Source organism: Danio rerio, chromosome 1 (assembly GCF_052040795.2).
Source record: "Danio rerio strain M-AB ecotype USA chromosome 1, GRCz13ab, whole genome shotgun sequence".
NCBI lineage: Eukaryota > Metazoa > Chordata > Actinopteri > Cypriniformes > Danionidae > Danio > Danio rerio.
This window is the reverse complement of record NC_141021.1, coordinates 16,527,323-16,553,715: the sequence shown is the minus strand read 5'-3', so window position 1 is coordinate 16,553,715 and position 26,393 is coordinate 16,527,323. Positions and strand designations below refer to the sequence as shown.

Here is a 26,393-nt window from a genome sequence, read left to right as displayed (position 1 = left end):
AGATTTCATTGAGACTCAGATATGCCATTCGGCATCATATTTATTGGCAACTTCTTCTAAAAACAATTCTGAGCAATGATGTAAAAATAACTTTGAGTTTTTGTTTTTAAGCAACTAGTTTAATTGCTGAATGTCTAATAAAAGTGTTTTAAGGAAAAAATGAAAATCAGGGCTGTAGCCTGAGGGGGTTCGGGTGGTTTGAAAAGACTCACAAAGTCCAGAATTTGGCCCCTATATGAGATCATTTATGACAGTATGCCATCATAAATTGTGAAAACAACCAATATAAGAAAACTTTAAGAAGAATAACCACTAAAAGAAGACTTTTATTATTTAAATGGACAAATTCTGACTGGGCAAATGAGCTGGCTAGTTTGCTATTTTTAATTTTAAAAGTTTTTACAGATTCACAATTTTTTGTTGTTGTTTGTTTGTTTGTTTTTGTTTTTATGATGGATGATAATAAATTAGCATTGTAAAATAAGTATTTTCTTAATTTTTCTAAAATTCTAATATCATAATGAAACTGTAATAACGTAATAAATGAAATACAGTTTAAATGCACATTTGAAAATAAACATACATTTCTGTAAACAAAAATAGTATGATAAGCACTTTGACAAAAATGTAGAAAGTATTTTTGTTGTATCAAAAAGTGTGATAATAATAACCATCTGACAAGCTATTGTAGAATAAATTAGTGCTTAAAATGTCATTAAAATGCAATATTTAAACGTCGAATAAGTGCAAATAGGTTATATATATATATATATATATATATTTGTTTTTTATGCAACAAATATGAAAAAAAATGATTTAGTTCATTAATTCATTCATTTTCATGCTTAGTCCGTTATTTATCAGGGGTTAGGTTAGGTTAGGTTAGGTTACTTTATTTATACCCGAAGGCAGATTAGGTTAGTAGTCAACAGTCCTCATTTTAAAACAGTGCCACACAAAAAACTCACATAGAAACAACACCAAATGGACATATATAATAAACATACAAAACACTTTTTAAATAAATAAATTAATTCATTAATTCATTCATTTATTAAAATAATGAGGAATAAATGAACAATCACTTCAAGTGTTACTCTAAATGCCAACCAATTCTCATAAGATTATAAGTAGATTAAATATAAGTTTATGTTAGGTTGGGGTTGGGGATAGGCTGTTAATGTAAGTTGACATGTACTTGCAAAGTTTCTTATCATCAGTAAAATGTCTGTTGAAGGAACAGAATCAACTTATATTAAGCAGACAGTTTACTGATACTCAAATGGACCATTAAAATAAAGTGTTACCAACTATTTTTGTATCGTTTAGTTCTACAGCTTGATACTAAAAACCTGCGACCAGAAGGAAGGAGCTGAAACGTAGTGTTGGGGATGAGCAGCGTCACTTAAAATCAAATTTGAAATTCTCTTTAGCTGCCTGGTGTACACAGCCTCCAGATTGGCTAGTGACACCATGGTCAGCTTACTGGACCACTTAACTATTTGATTTAGTGTGTTTATATTCTTGACAGAAAGATTCCCAAACCATGACACCAAGGTAAAAGATAAAACAAATTCAAGAAAAGCATGGTTAAATAAAATCCTCATGTGTTTATCGATAAGGAAATTATTGAGCTTTCTCAAACCTAATAGTTGCTGGTGCCCCTTTTTAAACACTGCTTTACAAGGAAAAGTGTTCACTTGTGTGTGAGCAGCCTTCGTAAAATCGATTATCGTATCATTTGTCTTTAACTGAAGATATGACTCCTCACACTATCTGACAAAATTTCATTCTCATAAAGTATAGCGTAAAGCTACCACAGCAAAATGAACCACAAACTATTCCAGCATACTATATGTTTTATGCAGCGGATGCCCTTCCAGCCACAACCCAGTACTGGGAAACACCCATACACTCTCGCATTTACACATGGACTCATACACTATTAATACACTGTCAATTTAGTTCATTCAAATCACCTATACAGCTTGTCTTTGGACTGTGGGGGAAAACCAGAGAACCCGGTGGAAACCAACACCAACACGGGGTGAACATGCAAACTTTACACAGAAATGCCAAATGACCCAGCCAGGACTCAAGCTAGCGACCTTCTTGCTCTGAGGCGACAGTGCTAACCACTTAGCCACTGTGCCGGCTAAAATGATTTTTTTTACAATTTTGTAATAATAAATAATTGTAATAGTGGTAAAATTCCAGCTTTGCCATCAAAGAAAAAAAAAGCATTGAAACATTTTGAAACATATTAAACACAGGTATTTGAAAGCACGATGATATTTCACAGTGTTGCCTTATTCCACTGTGTTTCCACAGCCATAAATGTGAGCACGAGCCACTTCTTTCCAAAAACATAATAATAAAAAACATTCATAACCAGCATTGGAGCAGTAATAAAATGTCCCTCTGGGCTCTTAGTAAAGCATATTCAAAAGCTGCACCTGTAAGTCAAAGCCCATGAAAAATAGGATGTTTTACAGTGTAATAACTTTCATCACACATGCTATTCCATATTGTCGCATTATGATAGGGCGTAAAGTTTGCGTGGGAGGCAGAAACAGAGCGCGCGTCAGTCACAGAGGTTAAGCTTTTGGCTTTGCGCTTGTTTGTGTTTGTGAGAGAAGAGTTTGGCTAAAGACACAGAGGTTTGGCTGTGTGAATGTGTGTGAAAAGCAGACTCCAAAGTCACAAAGGTTGGGCTTTTGGATGTGTGCTAGTTTGTGTGTGTGTGTGTGTGTCTGTGTGTTGTGTCCTGGCTGTGGTCCAGTCAGTGCACCAGTAGCAGAAACGGAGCTGATAGAATATTAATGGACTTTGACGGCAAACATTAAAAACCAACCCTTTAATCTGACACAGGCCATTTCCTTTCGCTTTCCAGCCTGACATCCAACTGTGTGTGTGTATGTTTACTGATGCGACTGTCTGTTAAACCAGGTGTGCATCACCGCCTGTGTGTGCGTTTGAGTCTGTGTGCGTGGCCCAATGCTGGGATCTACACAATTGATTTGTGTTGGGACAACATGAAGGAAGGAATTAAGTTAACCTATTAGATTTTACAAATTTAAGTTGGTTGAACATGAAACAATTAAGTTGTGCCCAAAAAAAGCTCAAGGATCGTGTTGTTTCAGCTCCTTTTATATACGTAGTTTGGACAAACAGTAAACTTCATTTTTTGAGCATATTGGGGACAAAATGTCCTCTCAATTATAGTAATACCAGTATTTTTTTCTTTCTTTGTTGGGACTTTTTTGGTCAGCATGAGAAAAAAAACAGCTCATAAATGTTACAGAATGAAACTTGCTGAAAATGTGAACCTGCAGATTGTTGTGTTTTGGCGTAAGAGAACAGGTTATGCAGTCTAGGCTGCACAATATTTTGTTTGAACATCGATATCGCAATGTGATCATCCACCAATAGTCAGGAAATATGCTGATTTGGATTATGGCAGCACGGTGGTGCAGTGGGTTGCACAATCGCCTCACAGCAAGATGATCGCTGGTTTGAGCCCCAGCTGGGTCAGTTGGCGTTTCTGTGTGGAGTTTGTTCTCCCCATGTTTGCGTGGGTTTCCTCCGGGTGGTCCGGTTTCCCCCACAAGTCCAAAGACGTGGTATAGGTGAATTGAGTAAGCTAAATTGTCCATAGTCTATGTGTATGAATGAGTGTGTATGGATGTTTCCCAGTGATGGAAGCAGCTGCAAGGGCATCCACTGTGTAAATTATATGCTGGATAAGTTGGTGGTTCATTCCACTGTGGCGACCCCAGAATAATAAAGGGACTAAGCCGAATGGAAAATGAATGAATGAATGAATCTGGATTATAATCAGGGGTGGATTTGGCCAATAAGTGAAGTAAGCAGCCGCTTAGGGCCCCAGGAAATTTTGGGGCCCCAATAAATTTCTAGAAGTATAAATTATACACATAACATTGTTTTTTTTATCATATTTTGTATGGTGAGGGTCTAACAAATTAAAATTGAATTTATAACATCTGCACAAATTTGTCTTACACCCCTAACCCTGGATTTATTTTTAGTTGTGAATTCATTTTAAGAAAACAATTAATTTAAAATGTGAAGATTTCATTAGGATAAAACATGAAAAAGAAGATTCAGTGATACAAAAAAAAAAAAAAAATCAAAATAAATTAATTAATTCATTAATAAAACTACAAAGGATGCATTTTAGGACTGTTTTGGCCAATGGCTGGAACTGCTTAGGGCCCCCAAATCACTAAATCCGCCCCGGATTATAATGTATCATTTGCATGTGTTTTTGAGGCCTTGGGTATTTTAGAAGCCTCCAGGCCTAATCAATTGTATCTTTTTAACTTTAATAATAATTCATTTAATCAAATTACCTATAAAAGTGAAGACTCTGCGGTATTATTTTACATTTGATTGTTGAATTATTGTACCTGGATACGGTTATGGCCTGTTTCCATGGAATGGTACAGAAAAGTATTGTACGGTTCAGTACACATTTATGTCCGTTTCCACTGTCAAAAAGTACCAAAAAGCGGACCGTATCATACAACTTTTTTTAAAGGAACCCAGCACAATAAAAGGTACCAAAAGGCGGAGGGAGACATGCAGCTCAACGTTATTGGTTCACAGAGAAATGCCGCTAGCGCATACAAGGGAAGCAGAATGAAAACAAAAGAAGCGCCATTTTAAATACACAACCAAGACATTACACCACAATAATATATAAATTTAATAATGAGCCATAGTCAACTTGAACTTAAACAAACCTTGTCGTCATCTTGATGAACAGCCATAAAGCCAAGAAGAACAGAATCCGCTGTGTCCTGTTTTCGTTTCCGAGGCTGTCTAAAAAGCGATGCGCTCACTACGCGTTTTTATTTGAAATAACACATTTTTTGAGCTGATGATAATACAGTAATGCGCGTGTGATTATTGAAGTGCTTCTGATATCCCTTCAGAAACTGACAAACGCCATAATGAAGTGCAGAAAAACTAAGGAGAAGGCGTGAAAAACAAAGGAGTGAATGATTCTTTCAGCAACCTAAACCATGACCAAACGGCCGTGTTTAAATATTAACATTACCTTTCGGACAGACGAAAATACTTTCTAACAGAGGTTACATGTGCTGTTGAAGATTAAAGATACAGATAAGAGGTTTGCACTGACTGGACTATATGTTGCGTGTATAAGAACTAAATGTCGCCTGCAACTTTCTGTCGTACACCACGCCAACCAAAATTGATACCCTTAGAAAGTGGAGACACAAGCCTGATAAAGGTGACCTGTGCCACCCAGTGGAAACTGGTCATTTGGCTCCTACGAAAACAAAAAAACATAGCACTGTTTATTTCATTTGTATTATATTTATCTATCCTTGTAGGTTATTTTTTATATTTTATGTAAATGCACTCCCTTACAGAATCATCCCAATTAATAAAACATGTTTACATTCTTTACAAATACAGATATTCAACTAATCTGGTAAAATTGTATTTATATCACTAAATAACAAAATATTACAATGTTAAATGTTTCCAATATCGTGCAGCTCTACTCTCTACAATATACAAATATTCACGTCTATGGGAAGTCCTCATAAAACATGAAAACGCAGTGTGTGTGTCAAATCTACAGTGGTGTGCATGCACATCTAACAATCTTGTTGGTGATGTTTCAGACCAGTGTGTGTGTGTGTGTGTATCTGCTTTCCGCAGTCATCAACATAATTAGAGAGAAACACTCTTACCTGTCGGCTCAAAGGAAATTAACGAGGCCTGATTAATTAGTGCTTAGCCTCTCCTCTGCATTCCATGACTCTGCATATTGAAAGGGCATGCCGCATACAATGAATAATTCAGGCGAGCTGATTTGGATATGGATCTATAGTGTGTTGCAACTAAGTACATTCAATTAGTGACATCCCTCAAACAGCACTGCAGAGACGCACAGGCTGCCACTGTTATTCATTTCTTCACGTTTTGTGCAAATTGGTCTGTTATTTATCCGGCTTCTTCTGTAAAACGATGCATTTGGATTTTTAGTACCAACCGTATTGGTTCTTTAAGAGCTGATGCTGTGATTTGGAAGAATGAAATTCATTGGTTCTCATGCATTAAGCAAGTATAGTTGAGCTTTCATGGTCAATTTTGCTGAGAATTTTCACTGATGGGCAAAGCAGTGGCGCCGTAGGTAGTGCTGTTGCCTCACAGCAAGAAGGTCGCTGGGCCGCTAGTTCAATCCTCGGCTCAGTTGGCGTTTCTGTGTGGAGTTTCCATGTTCTCCCTGCGTTCGCGTGGGTTCCCTCCGGGTGCTACCGTTTCCCCCACAGTCCAAAAACATGCGGTTCAGGTGAATCGGGTAGGCTAAATTGTCCATAGTGTATGAGTGTGTATGAATGAGTATTTGTGGATGTTTCCCATAGATGGGTTACGGCGGAAAGGGAATCCGCTGAGTAAAAACGTGCTGGATAAGTTGGCGGTTCATTCCGCTGTGGCAACCCCAGATTAATAAAGGGACTAAGCCAACAAGAAAATTAATGAATGAATATATTGACTGATGTAAAATGTATTTAAGAATAAAAAGTATTTGTGAATAAAGATCTAATTCAAATCTAAGCCTATTATTAAGATTTGAGTTAAGCCAGATTTATTTGAAACGTTTTGAGTTTTGGATGAACAGATTTTTAAACAAAAGAACAGAAACCTCATATTTATGCTAAATTATATTAGACTAGCTTTTGTACTTTTCACAAAACTTCCCCTATTCATTATTTTCTATAACCACTGGAAATCAACTCGATAAGATTTTGGGGATGTTGTTGGTTGGTGAATATTTTATGGTAGTCAAAAACTAAAGGAATATTTGTGTTTGAAAAAAAAGTTAGTGCTAACATTTTATTTTGATGGTCCATTTGAGTATCAGTAGACTGTCTGCTTGATATCTGTTGATACTGCTGCTCACATTGAACTGATGATAAAAAACTTTGCAAGTACATTTTACACCAGTCAATTTACACTAACCCTAATCCCCTACCTAACAGTCTACTTATAATCTAGTGAGAATCAGTTGCAATGCAACTTAAATTCAACAAACAGACCATTAAAATAAAGTGACCAAATAATTTAAATAAAACTTTGCCCCTATAGTATTAATAAAAGCAAACGGTAAGGTAAAAAAAGTCAACTTTTACCTTGCTTAAAAGCCATTGAGCTCTCCTTTCATGACCTAATTTTTTATCAATCAGCAACGGAAGATTAAATAATTTTGTAACACACACTACCAACACAAGATGCCAACACAATCTCATAATAATTCATTACTCATTCATTCATTCATTCATTCATTCAATTTCTTGTCGGCTTAGTCCCTTTATTAATCCGGGGTCGCCACAGTGGAATGAACTGCCAACTTATCCAGCTTGTTTTTACGCAGCAGATGCCCTCCCAGCCGCAACCAATCTCTGCGAAACATCCACACACACATTCACACACACACTCATACCCTAAAGACAATTAAGCCTACCCAGTTCACCTGTACCGCATGTTTTTGGACAGTGGGGGAAAAGGTAGCACCCAGAGGAAACCCACACGAACGCAGGGAGAACATGCAAACTCCACACAGAAACGCCAACTGAGCCGAGGCTCGAACCTCGACCTTCTTGCTGTGAGGCGAGCACTGCCTACTGCACCACTGCTTCGCCATAATTCACTACTATGAGTGGCTAATTTATATGAATGTACAATCTCCTTGGTCTAGATTAGGTTTACTGACAGGCCTCTCAAAAGTTTTTCAAAATTTTCTTACATTTTTTGTTATGTGCTTTATCCACATGTTGGAGAACTTAAGGAGATGTTTGTTTTTCCTATGTTTGCTTTGAACTTAAACACTGAACTTAAACACTGATGTTTAAGTTCAGGTAAGGGTTTAGGTCAGTGGTTTGCAAGGTTTTGTTTGTTTGGGGTGAGGACATTTGTCATCACCCTGATAGTACACAAACATTGCAGAGATGTCTATTTGATGTTTGTGTTTACATCTGGAAGGCGTATTTATTAGAGCATCTGGTCATCTGCAAAACATCTATTGGACAGGTCTGTTTTCTTTAAAAATCATCAATTTCCACTGGGTGAGTGATGTCTGATATAAAGTGGGTGTCAGATTGTACAAGAAGCACTGCATTAAGTAAAAATTTTCCCCAGTCATGTATTTAAAACATGAACATTTATTTTACCCCAGTATTTTCAATGGAGCTTCTGCGCTAACCTGCCGATTCTAATGGGCGCGTGCGAGTAAATGGCTTTTCGTCTCGTTTTACGCTTGAGAAACTAAAAAAAATGCCAGTCTATTTAACTAATTGTACTGTAATTACATTACCACATCGATGCTGTAAAAGGAACCGTATTAAATGGAAAAAAGTTACATTAACCGTTCACCAGAAGTTTATCAGTAGGTAAAGAAACACTAGATCGGCATATACCCTATTTATAAGGTGTTAATATCTTATTAATGTGTATGATATAAATGCTTTCCAGTGAGATTTGGTTAAAATACATTCACTTGTCGCCACCTACTGGTGTAGTTCTCGTATAATTCCAACACAATCTTTGACAAGATTTTTAACTTTTTGATTTAGTGTCTAATTCGTATGAATTCGTAGAATCTAATTTGTACGATTTAGTATGATTTGCTCATCCCCCAATGACGGTTGCGTTTAGGGGTGGGGTTAGGTGCCCGTACAATCGTACAATTTCGTAAGACTGAACTGCAACTGCAACCTTCCCAGCCACTAAACTGGGAAAATGTAAAATACTTTCTCATGAGATCAGGCTGATAATACTTGCTAGAGGGGAAAAATTGCCACTGTGCAAGACCGCAATTTCATATATTAGTACAATGAAAAGGTTTTCTTGTGAGATTCTGCTGTAATACTAGTGTAACACCTACAGCTGCGAAACAAATGCAGCTATTTTACAAAGTGGTAATTTCATATGAATTTGTACATTGTGAACATTGCCTGGTGAGGTCGGTTTTAAATAAAAGGAAAGTCATATGGATTTGGAACAACACAGACTTGTTTTTTTTTTTTTTTGTTTTTTTTTGTTGTTGTCGAATTTTCTTTTGTCCCAAGTCATAAAAGAACACCCTCTGAACAACAAAGTGTCTTTTTGGAGAAGCAGTGCTTTGCAGTACACCATGCCAGCATTTACAAAAAAGGACCTTAAAGCTGAACGCAAAATTGTGCACACACAGAGAGACAATTTTCTATAGTTTAGTATTCACCCATATGCTTGTCCTGCGGAAAACAATTTTACCCATACATGTGTGTCAGTTTGTGTGTGTTTGTGTGTGTGTGTCTTAGTGTGTGTGTGTGTGTGTGTATAACCGCAGCGAACACTGACAGTTATTAATACAAGCAGGTGGCAAACTGACAAGCGTGAGTTTGTGTAGGACGGGAGAGACGGACAGACTCACACACACATCATTTACAATTTCCTGAACGTCTCCAGCTCAATGACATGAGAAGGATAAGTGAATGCGCACGTTGGACTGGCGTTTTTCTGCAGGATAAAGGTCACGGAGAGCTGCGTATGTTTTGAGCGTGACGGATCCTGCCGATGATCGTCCTCTGACTGCAGCATTTTCCCTCTCTCGCTCTCCTCTATTTCTACACTTTAACTCTCATCCCTCTTTCTTCCCTCAATTCCGTTCATTCATCCCACCTTGAATTCTTTAGTTTCTCTCTATATGTCTCTCATCCTCTCTCTCTTTCTCTCTCTCTCAGCTCCAGGTGATTTACAGGGCTGCTCAGCAGTATCTGAGTATCAGCACTGAGTCTGTGTGAGGAATAATAATCACCATGCAGTGAAAGAGGCACTGCAGAGAGAAAGGGAGAGAGACGGAGAGAAAGAGAACGAGAGAGGGAGAGAGAGAGAAGAGCAGAGTGCAAACAGAGGTAAGAAGTGGCTGCGCCAACACACACATGCACTAACACACAGAGATATACAAGCGTGGATTAGTGCACATTAACTGTTGCAGGGGGTCATCGACTGACTGCAGCACAAAGTCAATGAGGAGGAAGATTAGCTCCAGCGCCGCCTAGTGGACACATCAAGCACTGACAGATTATAAAGTATGCTGCAGTCAATTTGGTCACGAGATTGAGGGGTGATTTTGAGTATTTGGTTTGCTGTTAATGTAAGGTTTTAAAAATCGTTATTATTAAAAAGCTAATTAAACATAAAATAATAATAGTACGTAGAAAATAGAATGGGGCTGAGAAATTACACAACAGGGTTTCAATGTCATGTTCACTAGGGTCTGAGCATGACTATACATTTAAATATTTAATGATCACATTATAATAACATATTGTATGTGATAACACTTATTTTTAAGGCAGCTTAAATACAAAAAAAAAAAATATATATATATATATATATATACAGCCCTGTTTAGTTCTTGAATCTGATTAGCTGACAGACAAACTGGGAAATCTCCGTAGATTGATGGCATTTCATGCCATTTAGCGTTATAATCTTAAAATTTGAGCAAAAACTAGGCCTGTTTAGTCATCACTTTAGACATTACGCTAGAGAATCATTCAAATACTAGCTCTATAGTGACGTTTGTGAACTGGCAATGGTTTCTACTGTTCTGACCATCAGCTGCAGATGTAATGAAGAAAGTAGTTCTTCATGCAAAAGGATTTTTTAGACTCTCCGTGTTGGATTTTCTTTTTTATACACACAATTATGCCGTCAAACTGTTGTATAAACACAATATTGCACTCATAACATTTTGAACCAATGCACGCCTCCCACCAGTGCCGATATATACAGCCATATTGCACTGCTACTCGTGTGATATTTCTCATATTCATATATATATATATAATAGGGCTGCACGATATTGGAAAAATGCTTAGTCCCTTTATTAATCTGGGGACACCACAGCGGAATGAACTGCCAACTTATCCACCACATTTTTACGCAGCAGATGCCCTTCCAGCCGCAACCCATCTCTGGGAAACATTCACACACACACACTCATACACTACGGACAATTTAGCCTACTTAATTCTCCTGTACCGCATGTCTTTGGATTGTGGGGGAAACCAGAGCACCCGGGAACACAGGGAGAACATGCAAACTCCACACAGAAACACCAACTGAGCCGAGGTTCGAATCAGTGACCCAGCGACCATCTTGCTGTGAGGTGTCAGCACTATTATGATGCATATTGACAGCATATTGATGTATAAATAATTTAATACAATTATTCTTTATTAAACTTTCAATTGGTAAAATGTCGTGTGCCTGAATACTTAAATCTCTCTCAGGCCTAAAAAATATTCAAATGACACAATTTCACTCTATTATGTTTAAACTCATATTTAAGCAATATTTCCACAAATCTCTCAAATATAATCTGAACTCAACATTGCATATATATGCAAAGTGACTATTGTGGATGCACACATTGCGATATCGATGCAGCCTTAATATATAATATAATATAGTATAATATAATATAGTATAATATAATATAGTATAATATAATATATATATATATATATATATATATATATATATATATATATATATATATATATATATATATATATATATATATGTATGTATATGTATATATATATATATATATATATATATATATATATATATACATATAGTTGAAATAATTTAAATTATTTTCCTGCTATTTAAGACTTACATACGCATTCCATGACCTTACACTGAGTTTTTATGATTAGTCTAATGAAGCCAGACCCTTTTTCAACTGTCTATGAGCCAGACGACTGCCTTCAGTAGAAGCGCCACATTTGAGTCAAAGTCAAACAAGAGTAAAGCACTTAATTCCTAGAGGAACCAAAGAGCAGCGTCTGAAGTAAAGCTGTTTAACCAAGCACACCGCGTTCAGGGCGGATTAAGCTCTTGAGTAGAGGGCAAACTAATCCATACGTGATTGGGCTCTGACTGAATAAAAGATAATGATTAGGTGCATGTATGTCTGACAGACAGACGCCTCTTGTCTCGCTGAAAACAATGCTCACTTAAAATAAGATGCATTTTTTTTTCAATCAATGTAAAGACCACTTCTAAAATACACTTTTAAAGGGAAAGTACACAATAACATTTTTATAAACCCACCACCGTGGGGATTTAAACTTGACTTTGAGTTTCTTGAAGATAACAAAGATGTTTTGAAGGAAGCTAAAACTTTCTTAGAAGGAAAAACACATACTATGGAAGTCAATGGTTACCAGTTTTCAGCTTTCTTCAATGTATCTTCTTTTGTATTCAGCAGAAGAAAATAAGTAAAATAAATTTTAAATGAGTTTAAAAAAAGCAGCATTTATATCATAAACTGACCATCCTTTCAAAACCGCTTTTAACAACAAATTTTTATAACAATTTTATTTTATTTTATCCGTAATATGAGGCACTTTAATGAAATCAGTCGATTAGGAAAGGATGGTGATAAAAAGCAGTTGTTGGTTTTTTCTTATACCCTTTTCACCTGCAGTGTCTTGCCTTAATGAGAGCAGAAGTTTGTGTGAGAGGCTGATATTTATGGATTTTCCCTCATCACTGTCTCACACGCACACATAAAAGTCTCCATTGTGCTTTATGTAGTAAACAGGATGCTTCATGTGTGTGTGTGTGTGCAGGGATTTAACGTGTGTCTGTGTGTCTATATCTATGGTGAGACAGTGGAATTTAATGAATACCCACTTGTGACTAAAATCTACACCCACACACACACACACACACAGACACACACATAGAATGAGAGAGAGAGAAAGAGAGAGAGACACATACACACCGTCCCATATTTCGTTCTGACCAGCATCCAAACAAAGCAGTTCTGTTACAGACACACACAAGAAACAATGAAGTGAATAAGGATGTCTGTCTGCAGTGTGTGTATAATGAGCTGTGTACGTGTGTTTGGTGTCGGGTGAGTTAATTTCATACGGAGATGAGCTCATGCTATAGAAGACAGATTTTAATCAGTTGTGCTGCATGCACAAACGCAGACATGAAATCCAGCCTCTGCTTGTGGTCAGAATAGTTTTTTATATTTGCAGGAATATATATATATATATACATATATATATATATATATATATATATATATATATATATATATATATATATATATATATATATATAGATAGATAGATAGATAGATAGATAGATAGATAGATAGATAGATAGATAGATAGATAGATAGATAGATAGATAGATAGATAGATAGATAGATAGATAGATAGATAGATAGATAGATAGATAGATAGATAGATAGATAGATAGATAGATAGATAGATAGATATATAAACAGTTGAAGTCAAAATTATTAGCCCCCTTTTGATTTTATTTTTCTTTTTAAAATATTTTTCAAATGATGTTTAACAGAGCAAGGAATTTTCAAAGTAAGTCTAATAATATTTTTTCTTCTGGAGAAAGTCTAATTTGTTTTATTTTGGCTAGAATAAAAGCAATTTCTAATTTTATTTTTAAAACATATTAATTATTAGCCCCTTTAAGCTATATTTTTTCGATAGTCTACAGAACAAACCATCCATATCTAAATGCTTGCCTAATTAATCTAACTTGCCTAGTTAACCTAATTAACCTAGTTGATCCTTTAAATGTTACTTTAAGCTGTATAGAAGTGTCTTGAAAAATATCTAGTCAAATATTATTTACTGTCATCATGGCAAAGATAAAATAAATCAGTTATTAGAGATGACTTATTAAAACTATCATGTTTAGAAATGTGTTGAAAAAATCTTCAAATCGCCTCACGACAAGATGGTCGGTAGTTCGAGCCTCAGCTGGGTCAGTTTGCATTTCTATGTGGAGTTTGCATGTTCTCCCCGTGTTTGCGTGGGTTTCCTCCGGGTGCTCCGGTTTCCCCCACAGTTCAAAGACATGAGATATAAGTGAAATGGGTAAGCTAAATTTTCCGTAGTGTATGTGCACTGTATGAATGAAAGTGTATGGGTGTTTTCCATTTATAGGTTGCAGCTGGAAGGACATCCACTGCGTAAAACATATGCTTGATAAAGTGGCATTACGCTGTGGCAACCCCTGATTTATAAAGGGACTAAGCCAAAAGGAAAAAGAATGTAAATTTTGTTGTGTTTCAATTTTGGTTAATTCTTTTAAAATATATAAATATATTTAGCTGTTTGCTGTTTTATTCATTCCAATTATGAGAAATAAATGAGTTTATTCTACATTTCATTTAAAAAATAGTGACAAATCTTTAATTTAAGAGAATATATATATATATATATTTGTTTTTGTTAAACATTTTTTTTAAAATAGCCATAGCCAAAGCTATAGTGTTGCTATAGTAGGCAATTTAATCCACTAAAAAAATTGTTTTAGTAAATCAACGAATAATAATGCCCTTTAAATTCCATCAATAGATAAATAAACTACATGACAACCTAATCATTTAATTTAATTTTTTTTTAGGACCCACATTACAACAAATTTACACTAAATTCCATGAATGAAACTCGAAAAGTAATAATTTAATTATTGTAACATTAACTTATTGTTAAAATTTAATTTACAATAAACAGAATATTGTTTTATTTTCACAACAAAGCTATAATATTATATAATACAGCTATAATCTTATAAATAAGTAAGCAATAATCAATGGTTTGTCGTGCGTTAAAGAATTTTAAATGCACGACGTGGAGGCTGCGCGTCATGTGGTCGCCTCGCTGGGGGGGGGAGCCGTTCGCAGAGCTGCCGCTGGCTGTCTGGAGCTTTTAACATTTTTAAACACGCGTTTATTAATTAAACATGTTTATTAATTTTACAATTATTTTTCAAGTTTGAAACATTAATTTCTTAATTTTTCTTCTGCTTAGTCCCTCTATTAATCAGGGGTCGCCACAGTGGAATGAACCGCCAACTTATATGTTTTACCCAGCGGATTCCCTTCCAGCTGCAACCCAGTACTGGAAAACACCCATATATGCTCATTCACACATACACTATGGCCAATTTAGTTTATTCAATTCACTTAAATCTCATGTCTTTAAACTGTGGGGGAAACCAGATTACCTGGAGGAAACCCACACTAACACGGGGAGAACATGCAAACTCTGCATAAAAATGCCAACTGGCCCAGCCGGGAACCAGCGACCTTCTTGCTGTGAGGTGATAGTGCTAACCACTGAGCCACCGTGTCGCCAAGCTTAAAACACTAAACGATTAATGTTCGTTCCTTTTTGGTGACATTTTTGATACGAACACATCCACCATTACACCCCTAATAAATAGAGTTGGTGACAGATTGATGATCATCCTAAAACTGATCTCCAAACGGATGTTCAGGAGGAGCATCTTCATCTCATTCTGCTAATCACACCACCAAGGACAAACACACATCTGCTCCAGTCGTTCCTCTGATGATTCCTCCAGCTTCGGCTCTATAATCACATCCCAAACCCCCTCATTGTGGACAGTAAACCTTCATCATATTGAGGAATTGGAGGAGCTTCTGAACTCCTGAAATTGATGTTTACAGCGGGCCGGTCTTTAAAGAGCACTGCCTGTATTGTCAGGTGTCTTTATGGTGCTTTATGATGCTCGTTATTCCTCTGGATTGGTATTTATTAAAGTGCCGAGTGATTTAATGTTTGCGTTTAATGGTCTGAATATTTTATGGAGTAAAACGACGTGGAAAAATAGAATAGCAGCTGAGCTGAGGGGAAGACGTGGATTGTGGAGAATTGGTTTTGATATTATTTTAAAGTTCTCTACTACAGTGTCAAAAATAATTAAATAAAAAAAATGCAGGAAATTATAGCATTTTTTGTAGAAATTTCCAAGGGAAGTTTGTTTTTACACTTTTTTCTTTTTTCTTTTTTTTTTATCAAATTAGCAAGGATCCTCATTTAAACAAATGTATTTACCATGAATAAATCTAGAAAACAAAATTATTTATTTATAAAACATTATGACCATCAGTAACATCAGTTTTTAAAAATGTAGACTAACATTTTTATTCATTTATTCATTTTCCTTCAGCTTAGTCCCTTATTTATCAGCGGTCACCACAGTGGAATGAACCTCCAACTAATCTGGCATATGTTTTATACAGCAGATGCCCTTCCAGCCACAACCCAGTACTGGTTAACAACAATATACTCTCACATTCACACACACTCACTCATCCAGTTCAACTATAGCGCATGTTTTTGGACTGAGTGGGAAACCGGAGCAATGGCAACTGGCACTGGCAGAACTCGAACCAGCGACCTTCTTGCTGTGAGGCAACAGAACTAATCATTGAGCCACCGTCCCACCTACACTAATATTTTATTTTATTTTAATTTCTTTTATTCTATCTTATTTTCATTCATTCATTAATTTTCTTTTCCGCTTAGTCCCTTTATTAATCAGGGGTCGCCACAGCGGAATAAACCGCCAACTTATCCAGCACATGAATTACTCAGCTGCAAGCCATCACTGAGAAACATTCAAACACTCTCATTCACACAAACACACATTACAGCTAATTTCGTTTTTTTAATTCACCTAGTGCATGTCTTTGGACTGTGTGGGAAACTGGAGCACCCAGAGGAAACCCACGCGAACGCAGGAAGCACATGCAAACTCCACACAGAAATGCCAACTGGCCCACCCAGGACTCAGCCTTCTTGCTCTGAGGTGACAGCGCCTACTGCATCACCGCAATTTATTTTTATTTTATTTTATTTTATTTCTCTGCAATTTTTTATCTATAAAAAGAACTGGCTACTTTATGATTTATTTTGAACTTTGACAGTGGCGCGTCTATGAGCCTTCCATGCATTCCAGAGAAATGAATGTGTTTTATAGGGCATTGCTTTCTGTGTTTGGTCCGAAAGGCGCTTCATACTGTGCAGTGACTACAGCTGGAAGCATAGTGAAACCCCTGAACACAATTAAGCAGTGCGGCGTAGCGTAGTCTTATTTAGCTCATGTTTTTGCCCATTTTTCACTCTTGGACGAAAACCGAAAATGCTGTTTTCAACGACATAGACAATTTAGCACATCTGCCTATTTTAGTTAACTGACCTTATTATCTTTCACATTTGGCTGGGTGGTAAATAACTATTTTTGCTAACACTTACAATACGAGACACATAGTTAATGTTAGTTCATTTATTTACTAATAAATTGTACTCCATTTATTAATCACAATGCATCATACAGTATATTAATTAACTAACCGGAACTAAACAACAACAAAGACAAATAAATACTGTAATAAATGGTTTTTTTTTTATCGTTTCTTTATTTCAGTAATACTGTGTCTCATATTGTAAAATGCTACCAATTTTTGACAATCTCAGAACACATCTTTTAAATGAAGTTCCTAACAATAGTTCGGCAAAAGCCTGATCAGTCAGATGGATCCGTCAATCATCACGTAAGTATATGAGTAGCGGTCGTTTCGATCGACTTTTGTTCTGGCATCCCTCCATCTCCCCATCTCCTCTGCTTTTTTGCAGGGTTGATAGCTTTGTCTCCCCACTTCAGGACAGCAAAACCATAATTGTTTACCATGTTTGCTGCAATTGATTGAGAAGGTGACATCATGAATATCACTTTACCCTGACTTTAATATTTAAGTAAAATCAACTCATTTCACTGTTCAGTTTAACAATCAAGCTGAAAAACACAGTCATTCTGAAACATGTATATCAACTCAGCAGTGTCACTAGTTTAACTTATCTCCTCCCGGACGCTGGATGTTAATGATGTCTTTATGACAGAAAGGGTCTGTTCTCTGTGTGGACGTCACAAACTGAACTCTGATGATGAAGATACGCCATTGAGTACTGAAAGAGTTTAGTGTGTTCCTGTTAATAACGTCCCTCACACGCAAACGCACACACACTGAGCTTATTGTCACAGACATTTGCCTCATATTTATGTGTGTGTCAAGCTTGTGTTCGCTGTCTGGCCACTGACTGTAGGTGTGTGTGTGTGTGTGTGAGTGTGTTTGTGTACTCATTGTTTTGTGTTCAGAGACTGTGCAAATGGCATGATTTTTAGTGTTTCATCTGTCTGTGTGTCACCTCGATGACAGAAACAGAGTCAGGATTGCGTGTGCTGATGTAGCATGAGCTCATCTTGAGGTGAATATAACTCATCCAGCATGAGACACACTTACACAGCTCATTATACACACATTGCAGGATGTCCTGTACAGTGTTGTTTTTTTTTGTAGCTTTGTCAGTTACAAAATATACTGGGTTTTGGTTACTGGTCAGAGTAAAATTGGGGATTTTATTTGTTTATTTGTTTGTATGTTTGTTCTTTCTTTCTTTCTTTCTTTCTATCTATCTATCTATCTATCTATCTATCTATCTATCTATCTATCTATCTATCTATCTATCTATCTATCTATCTATCTATCTATCTATCTATCTATCTATCTATCTATCTATCTATCTATCTATCTATCTATCTATCTATCTATCTATCTATCTATCTATCTATCTATCTATCTATCTATCTATCTATCTATCTATCTATCTATCTATCTATCTATCTATCTATCTATCTATCTATCTATCTATCTATCTATCTATCTATCTATCTATCAGTTTATTTATTTATTTATTTATTTATTAAAATGTTGCTTATTTGGTCTCCATCATTTGTGGAGGCATTTACTAATTCGGATTCTAAAATGACCAGGATTCTGACCGTAACCAGAAAATCAAAGCACATCACACCTGTCCTCAGGTCATTACACTGGCTCCCAGTTACATTCAGAATAGTTTTAAGCTATTATTACTTGTATATAAAGAAGTAAATGGCCAAGGACCTCCATACATTACATATATGCTCACCAAATACAAACCTACTACTGTAGATCTCTTAGATCTTTAGGATAAAAAAAAAACTAGAAATTCCAAGATCTCAGTCAAAGCAGGGCGAATTCACCTTCAATGATCAGATGTGCTCCAACATTAGGCACATTCAAATCAAGACTGATAACACATCTGTTTAGCTGTGCCTTTACTAATTGAGCACTGTACTACATCCAACAGATCGCATTATAATGTCTTTCTATTATTTTTCATTCTTTTAGAACCTGTTTTAACAAATTTTAATCAGTTTTTAATTATTTTTAATTCTTTGTTGTTTTTAGTTTCTTATACTTGTCTTTTGTATTCTTGTTTATGTAAAGTCACTGAATCACTATTGTATATGAAATGTGCTTTAATAAACTTGCCTTGTCTTGCCTTAGAAATGTTAAATTGTTAACAAAGATTCAAAACTAGTATTATCAAATACATGTAATGAACATGTAAGGTAAAAAATAAAGTAATCTAAAAGTAAATGGAAAATGTAACTGGATTAAATTATTTCAAATATGTAATCTAGATTATGTTACTAACTCCACTTTTCATTTTGTAATTTGTAATCAGTAATGGACCCTTAATTACAAGTAATAAACTCACAACTGGTTACATAGCATTACTTTGGTTCAGAAATGAACTCTAAATAAGAGCATTTGTCTACAAATTTGCCCAATTCTATATATATATATATATATATATATATATATATATATATATATATATATATATATATATTTATTTTTTATTTTATTTTTTTTACCCCAATTTCTGTTTAATGGAAATAAAAATAGTTGAACACATTTCTAAATATAATAGTTTTAATAACTCATTTCTGATTTCTGATTTCATAATATTTTTCTAAATATTTTTAAGTATTCAGTTAAAGTGACATTTAAAGGCTTTACTAGGTTAATTAGGGTAATTAGGCAAGTCATTGTATAATGATGGTTTGTTCTGTAGACAATTGAAAAAAAAACATATTTTATATTTATAAGGGGGTTAATAATATTGACTTTAAAATGTATTATTCTAGATGAAATAAAACAAATCAGACTTTCTCCAGAAGGAAAAAAATATAGGAAATATTGTAAAAAATTCCTTGCACTGTTAAACATCATTTAAGAATTATTTGAAAATAAAAACAAAGAAATGTTTTTTTCATTTCAAATGTGTGTATGCTTTTGCCTCATTTTATTGATAGAAAAATAGACAGGTGACCAAAAATGAATAGAACCAAATGCTAGACTCAAACCCACATCTCTCAGATGAAAACCGCTGCGCAATGTGTCTAACCACTGGCCCGCAGCACAAACACATGTCCAATATTATGTGCAATATCACACTTCACGCCTTATCAGAACCGAATATAACTGATGGCTTACAGGGCTCCTGAGGGAGATTGTTGTCCATGTTTTCTTATGAAATACTAAAACTGTCAAAAGCACTGCATTTTCAGGAATTCTGATAAACCTGAGATCAGGTCAGCAACAGTAGCTAAATCCAATGCTGAAAAAGCTAAAAAGGTTAGTTCTCGCTTCAAAAATGGGAAGTTTGGTCCTCATATACTCTCTTCCGTGCTATTTTAAACCCATATCACTAGGACAGGAAGGTGTAAAGTGAAAAGAGTAGGAAGATGCAGTTTATAGTCCTGCCTCTGGAAATACACAGCAGGAGAAGAAGAAAAAATCAATCCATTTAGCAACTATAAACAATCACAGCCCACATCTCAGCAATAAACAGGTTTTATGTGTGTGTGTGTGTGTGTGTGTGTGTGTGTAGTCCTGGTAGTACACTGTAAGCTTTATTTATTTGAGGGACAAAACGGCTTGTACGAAATAAGGTTTTTGATTTAAAAAATGTAAAAAAGTAACAGTTTATACAATAGAAAACAAAATAAAATTCATGGTTTCCGCTACATTCATTCTTCCATGGCGGGGCGCCACACCAAAAGTCATCCTGCCACAGCTACATTACAGCTTATTAATTAAAACATTCAGTCATTGTTGTTGTTGTTTTTAATATCGGGTTATAATCGCATCAAAACGCATGACAAGGCAAGTGAATTACTATAGCACAAACTTTTCTGTTACCGTAGTAGGGCTGTGTGCTATTTGTTAAACACTTTAAGGTGACGTGCTGACAGACTGACTGACTTACTGACAGGTCCGCGATGCGTGAGGCCAGCAATCACAACATAGCTTTCAGTTAAGATAAACACAGTTTCCAAAATTATACTTTATTTATAGATAAAGGTCTGTAATTCTGCATGCAAAGACTTTAACGTAATCTTGCTGGAGTTTATTGCCGTTTATCCAGGATGCATTAATACCGATCTGTAGGTCTATTGAAGACATTCATATATATTCTTAGCAAATTTAATAAATGTTTGAAACATACTCACTACATAAACGCACCAAATCACATTTCTGCAGTGTTTATTTGAGAGCGCACAAGATAATCTGCGCTTGAGCAGCGTGTTTGAGGGCGTGCAAGAAGTTTTGTGCACGAGCAGAGGAAATTGGTGCGCAAGCAGAGATTGGCATGCTCGTATTAACGTTAATAAATGCGATCCCGACATGTAATACTGCGCTCTCCACATTTCTCCATTTGTCATTGAAATAACGCCATAGGTAATTGGTATTTGTGTAAAAGACCTGCCGCCACAGCTGGATAAAATCCTAGAGGAAACACTGAAAACCTATATAAATACAATGTAAAAGAGAGCGCACAAGATAATCTGCGCTTGAGCAGCGTGTTTGAGGGCGTGCAAGAAGTTTTGTGCACGAGCAGAGGAAATTGGTGCGCAAGCAGAGATTGGCATGCTCGTATTAACGTTAATAAATGCGATCCCGACATGTAATACTGCGCTCTCCACATTTCTCCATTTGTCATTGAAATAACGCCATAGGTAATTGGTATTTGTGTAAAAGACCTGCCGCCACAGCTGGATAAAATCCTAGAGGAAACACTGAAAACCTATATAAATACAATGTAAAAGTCCAACAGAAACCAAGTAAATGTGTGAAAGAGCTAAAGAGACAAATGTGTTTTGACCTAAAAACAAGTGAAGTTTATTTCTAAGCTAATTTCGAGAGGATCAAGTGCTTATGATTGCTTGCAGCCCGCCCCGCATTATTCAATTTATGATTCACCAATCAGACGATTCCTAAGCCACTATAAATACCCTAAGTTCCATATGACAGCCATCTTCGTTTTGAAGAATCCCCCCTTACACTCCTACTCCTCCTCCTTTCCTAGATGGGTGGCACAGTGGCCCAGTGGTTAGCACTGTTGCCTCACAGCAAGATGTCACTGGTTCTAGTCCTTACCAAGCCAGCCGACATTTCTCTCTGGAGTTAACACGTTCTCCCTGTGCTCATGTGGGTTTCCCCCGGGTTTAGTTTCCTCCCACCATCAAAACACATGCAGTCTAAGTTAATTGACTAATCCAAATCGGGAACATAGACATGCTCCTAGTTAATAGTTATCTCTTAGAAGCAATCACTGTTCATTAGTTACTACAGCAGGGGAGTTCTCGAGAGCTACCTGAGCCTAAACTCCCCTCTCGCCTTGCAAACAGAAGGGAGCCCCAGGCTCGAGGACTGTATGAGCTCAGGGCCCTCTCCCTGGACAGCATGCCAAACAAGCTTTATATTCAATCATCAGCTAAGTGTGAACTCTTGAAAGACTATAAATTAAAGAAGAATTGAACTACACTAGATAATAGCTGAATGTCACATTTCAGAAGCTTTAGTGCATGCTAAATACAATAAAATGTACTGTAGATGCATAAACTGTTCAGATTAATATTAAAGGTGACTGTTTGAACTTTACTGTTTTTCACTCGCTTAAGTAGCATTTACAGATATCATTATATAGTACTATATTACCATAAACAAAATCAGTAGAGATATGAATAGCGTCCTATGCAATTAAATGAAAATGCATTATTGTTTAGATATTATACGCAGTTGCCTTATCTTTAGAGCTTTCACCCACTTAAGAAGAATGTAGTTTTGTACATCGTTTCACAATTTTACTCTAAAAAAAAAACAGCAGAGATGTGAAGAATATCCTGTGCTCTATTAAATGGAAATGCATTACTGTAGACGCATATTAAACACAGTTGCCTGATCTGAGTGTTTTTACCCTCTTAATTAGAATGAAAGTACATCTAAAAATGTAATTACATAATTACACTTAGGAAAGGTATAAAAACGCTAAATATAAGAGCAGAAGATAAAACGTCTATATTATGTGTTAAATTTACAGATCTTTTCTTGTCCTTCGAAACCCAACGCTCCTTCACTACACTCAAAAAAAAAAAAAAAAAAAGAAAGAAAAAAAATGGATGTTTGCTGCTTGTTCAAACTTGGTATTCAAAGTGAGTTGAAACAACTCAATTATTGTTTTTTAAGGGGGCAACTCAATTGTTTTATGTTCAATTTACTTTAATTTGTCAAAGCTAATGTTAACTTAGTTCCTTAGATTGTGATAAATTGTGTGCAACCCAGCATATTTTACAGAGTAATTATGGATTATTTACCAAAAAATAAATAAAAGTTTTGACTAAAATAGAGTTTGCTGACAAGCATGTAGGGGAACATTAATGACCATTAATTCCATTGAAACTTGATAGGGCCCTATCATACACCAGGTGCAACAAGGTGTAAGAGCAACGAAACACTAATTTTCACGTTTTGCACAATGTTGCTTAAACAGCAATCCATTTGCACCACTTTGTGGACTCATGGGTGCGCTGGTATGTAAAGGAGGCGGGTCAAGCCGCATTGTTGGTGCATTGCTATTTCAAGGAACTAAAATAGACCGCACCATTGACCAACTAAAAGCTGATCGAAAGTCCAGCTCAGAGCGCTTTTTGTGCCTGTGCGGGTTAAACGCTTACACATTGCATAATATATATAGGATGTACAGCAATACACAAATATATTTACAAATGAAAAAAATAAATTAAAGGATTAAAATGTTTAAAAAATTATTATTTTCTAGATAAATATAAAAACTATTACCTCCATGCCTTCTTCCTCTTGGGGCTTTTTTCAGTTTTTTTATGATTTACAATTTGCATTTGTATAATGTTTTTATTATTATCAGAATTATTTATTATACGCATATTTATATTTGTTTTAATAAAAACAAGTTTAGATTTGTCCAGCTGTCAGGTTTTGGAGACGTGTGCATTACCATATGGGGCATAAAAATAGGACGTCTGTTTGGATATAACTTAGTTGTTTGATCACACTTTGTTATTAATGTTCATTTATTCGTTTGCTGGAAATTAGAACCAAATTTATAAAAAGTTTTGAAACAAATCTTTGCGCTTACCAAATCAAATTAAATAGGTAGACTAATGGAAGTCAGTGGAGTGAGTTTCCAGTGTTTCCTTATCCACAAGAGTAAAAAGAGGCTGAATGAAGGGGAATCATTCTTTATCCTTATGGAGATAGTCAGTTTAACTGTTTTCTTGCTAGTGATCAGTTTTTCCACTCACAAAGTCCATCATTTAAATAGCAAATGTGCCATGATGCGACACAGCTGACTCTTAAAGCAAATGGGAGAAGAGAGTCTGATTGGTTTAATTAATAGTTTGCTCAAAACACAAGCATATCTCATTAAGAGAATAAGCACAACCCTGTCAGACCATGCACTAGGGTACAGACCTGAAGGATTTTTCCATCCTTAAAATAGCAAAAGTGGATTCAGAAACGTCCTTAATGCTTTTGCACCATGTGCTTTAGACTTTGTGCCTAGATCATTAAAATAGAGCTTATAAACTAATGTAACTAATTAACTGAAGTTTAACAAACTAATTTGTAAAAGGAGCATGTGATGTGGTTGACTGCAGCTGGTCTCTCATCTACAATCGTTAGTTAGCCAATCAGATTAATCCAAACTTACTATACAGTAAGTAGCCTAGAAAAAATAACTCCCTTATCTTCGTTTTCTGAAGAAACCCTCCCATCCACCCCTTCTCCCCCTTTCCTCCTTTACCATGGGGAGCTCTCGAGAACCACCTGATCTCATACTACCCTTACATGCTCTATTGACCAGGCGGGAGCCATGGGCTCAATTATCTCCTAGCACATGGTTCTCTCCCGGGACAGCATGCCAAACCTGCTAATAGCATTAAGCGATATCTAAGTGTGAACTCTTGAAATAAATTAATAAAATAATGGAAGACCAAAAATATCAAGTTGAAGCAAAATTCTTGTCTAGGTTTAGTTAGTATTTACAGTTGAATTCAGAATTATTAGCCCCCTGTTTATTTTTCCCCAATCTCTGTTTACCAGAGATAAGATTGTTTCAACACATTTCTAAACATAATAGTTTTAAAAACTCATCTCTAATAACTGATTTATTTTGTCTTTGCCATGATGACAGTAAATAATATTTGACTAGATATTTTTCAAGACATTTCTATACAGCTTAAAGTGACATTTAAAGGATTAACTAGGTTAATTAGGTTAACTAGGCAGGTTAGAATAATTAGAAGAAAAAAATATTATCAGACATAATGTGAAAATTTTCTTGCTCTGTTAACTGTCATTTGGGAAATGTTTAAAAAGAAAAAAAAAATTCAAAGGGGGCAAACAATTCTGACTTTAACTGTATATATCATTGAATCTTCATAAATATACTTTAAATAATATTAAGAGAAATTATATTTTCAAATCTAGTCAAAATTCATGATGGCTAATTTCTTGAAACACAAATCCACTCAATGTTAAAATCTTTTTAAAGCTGAAGTTTGGGCTAACAAAATAAAGTAAATACATAATCACTCATGATATTTGAAGAGAGAAATTGAGTGAAAAAAATACACAAATGAAAAATCTGTGGAAATTGTTAATAAAGAATGTTTAGTTGAAGCTGCTTGATAAGATTTACCACCAAACAACACTTTCAACTGACAATATTACAACGTGCACTTATGCTTTATTTCACTTATTCATTCATTTTCCTTCAAACTAGTCCCTTATTTATCAGGGGTTTCCAAAGCGGAAAGATCCACCAACTATTCCAGCATATGTTTTACGAAGCGGATGCCTTCCCAGCCGTAACCCAGTACTGGAAAACACCCATACACTCTCACATTCACATACTACGGGCAATTTTGTTCACCCAATTCACCTATAGCGCATGTTTCTGGACTGTGGGGGGAAATGGAGCACCCGGAGGAAACTCACACGAACACAGGGGAAACATGCAAACTCCACACAGAAGTGCCAACTGGCCTAGTCGGGACTCAAACCAGTGACCTTCTTGCTGTGAGGCGACAGTGCTAACCATTAATCCACCGTGCCGCTCTGTTTCATTCATTTTATTTAATAATTAGCTTTCATAGCTTGCTTATCATATTTTTTTCACATATTAAGAGCCAAACACTGAAGATCGTAACTTGATACAGTAAATGCCAATTACAATTCACAACCTAAATTACAACAAAAACCGGTGCAAATG

General features: G+C 35.7%; 1 protein-coding gene and 1 long non-coding RNA gene across 2 annotated transcripts in view; one reads left to right on the top strand and one right to left on the bottom strand.

Moving 5' to 3' along the window:
- pcdh7a (protocadherin 7a) overlaps window positions 1-26,393 on the bottom strand; it is a 66,137-nt gene that overhangs the window by 15,670 nt on the left and 24,074 nt on the right.
- LOC147846757 (uncharacterized) lies at window positions 19,670-23,261 on the top strand. Its single transcript, XR_015476497.1, has 2 exons — window positions 19,670-21,541; window positions 21,820-23,261. It is a non-coding gene; the product is annotated as an uncharacterized LOC147846757 (long non-coding RNA).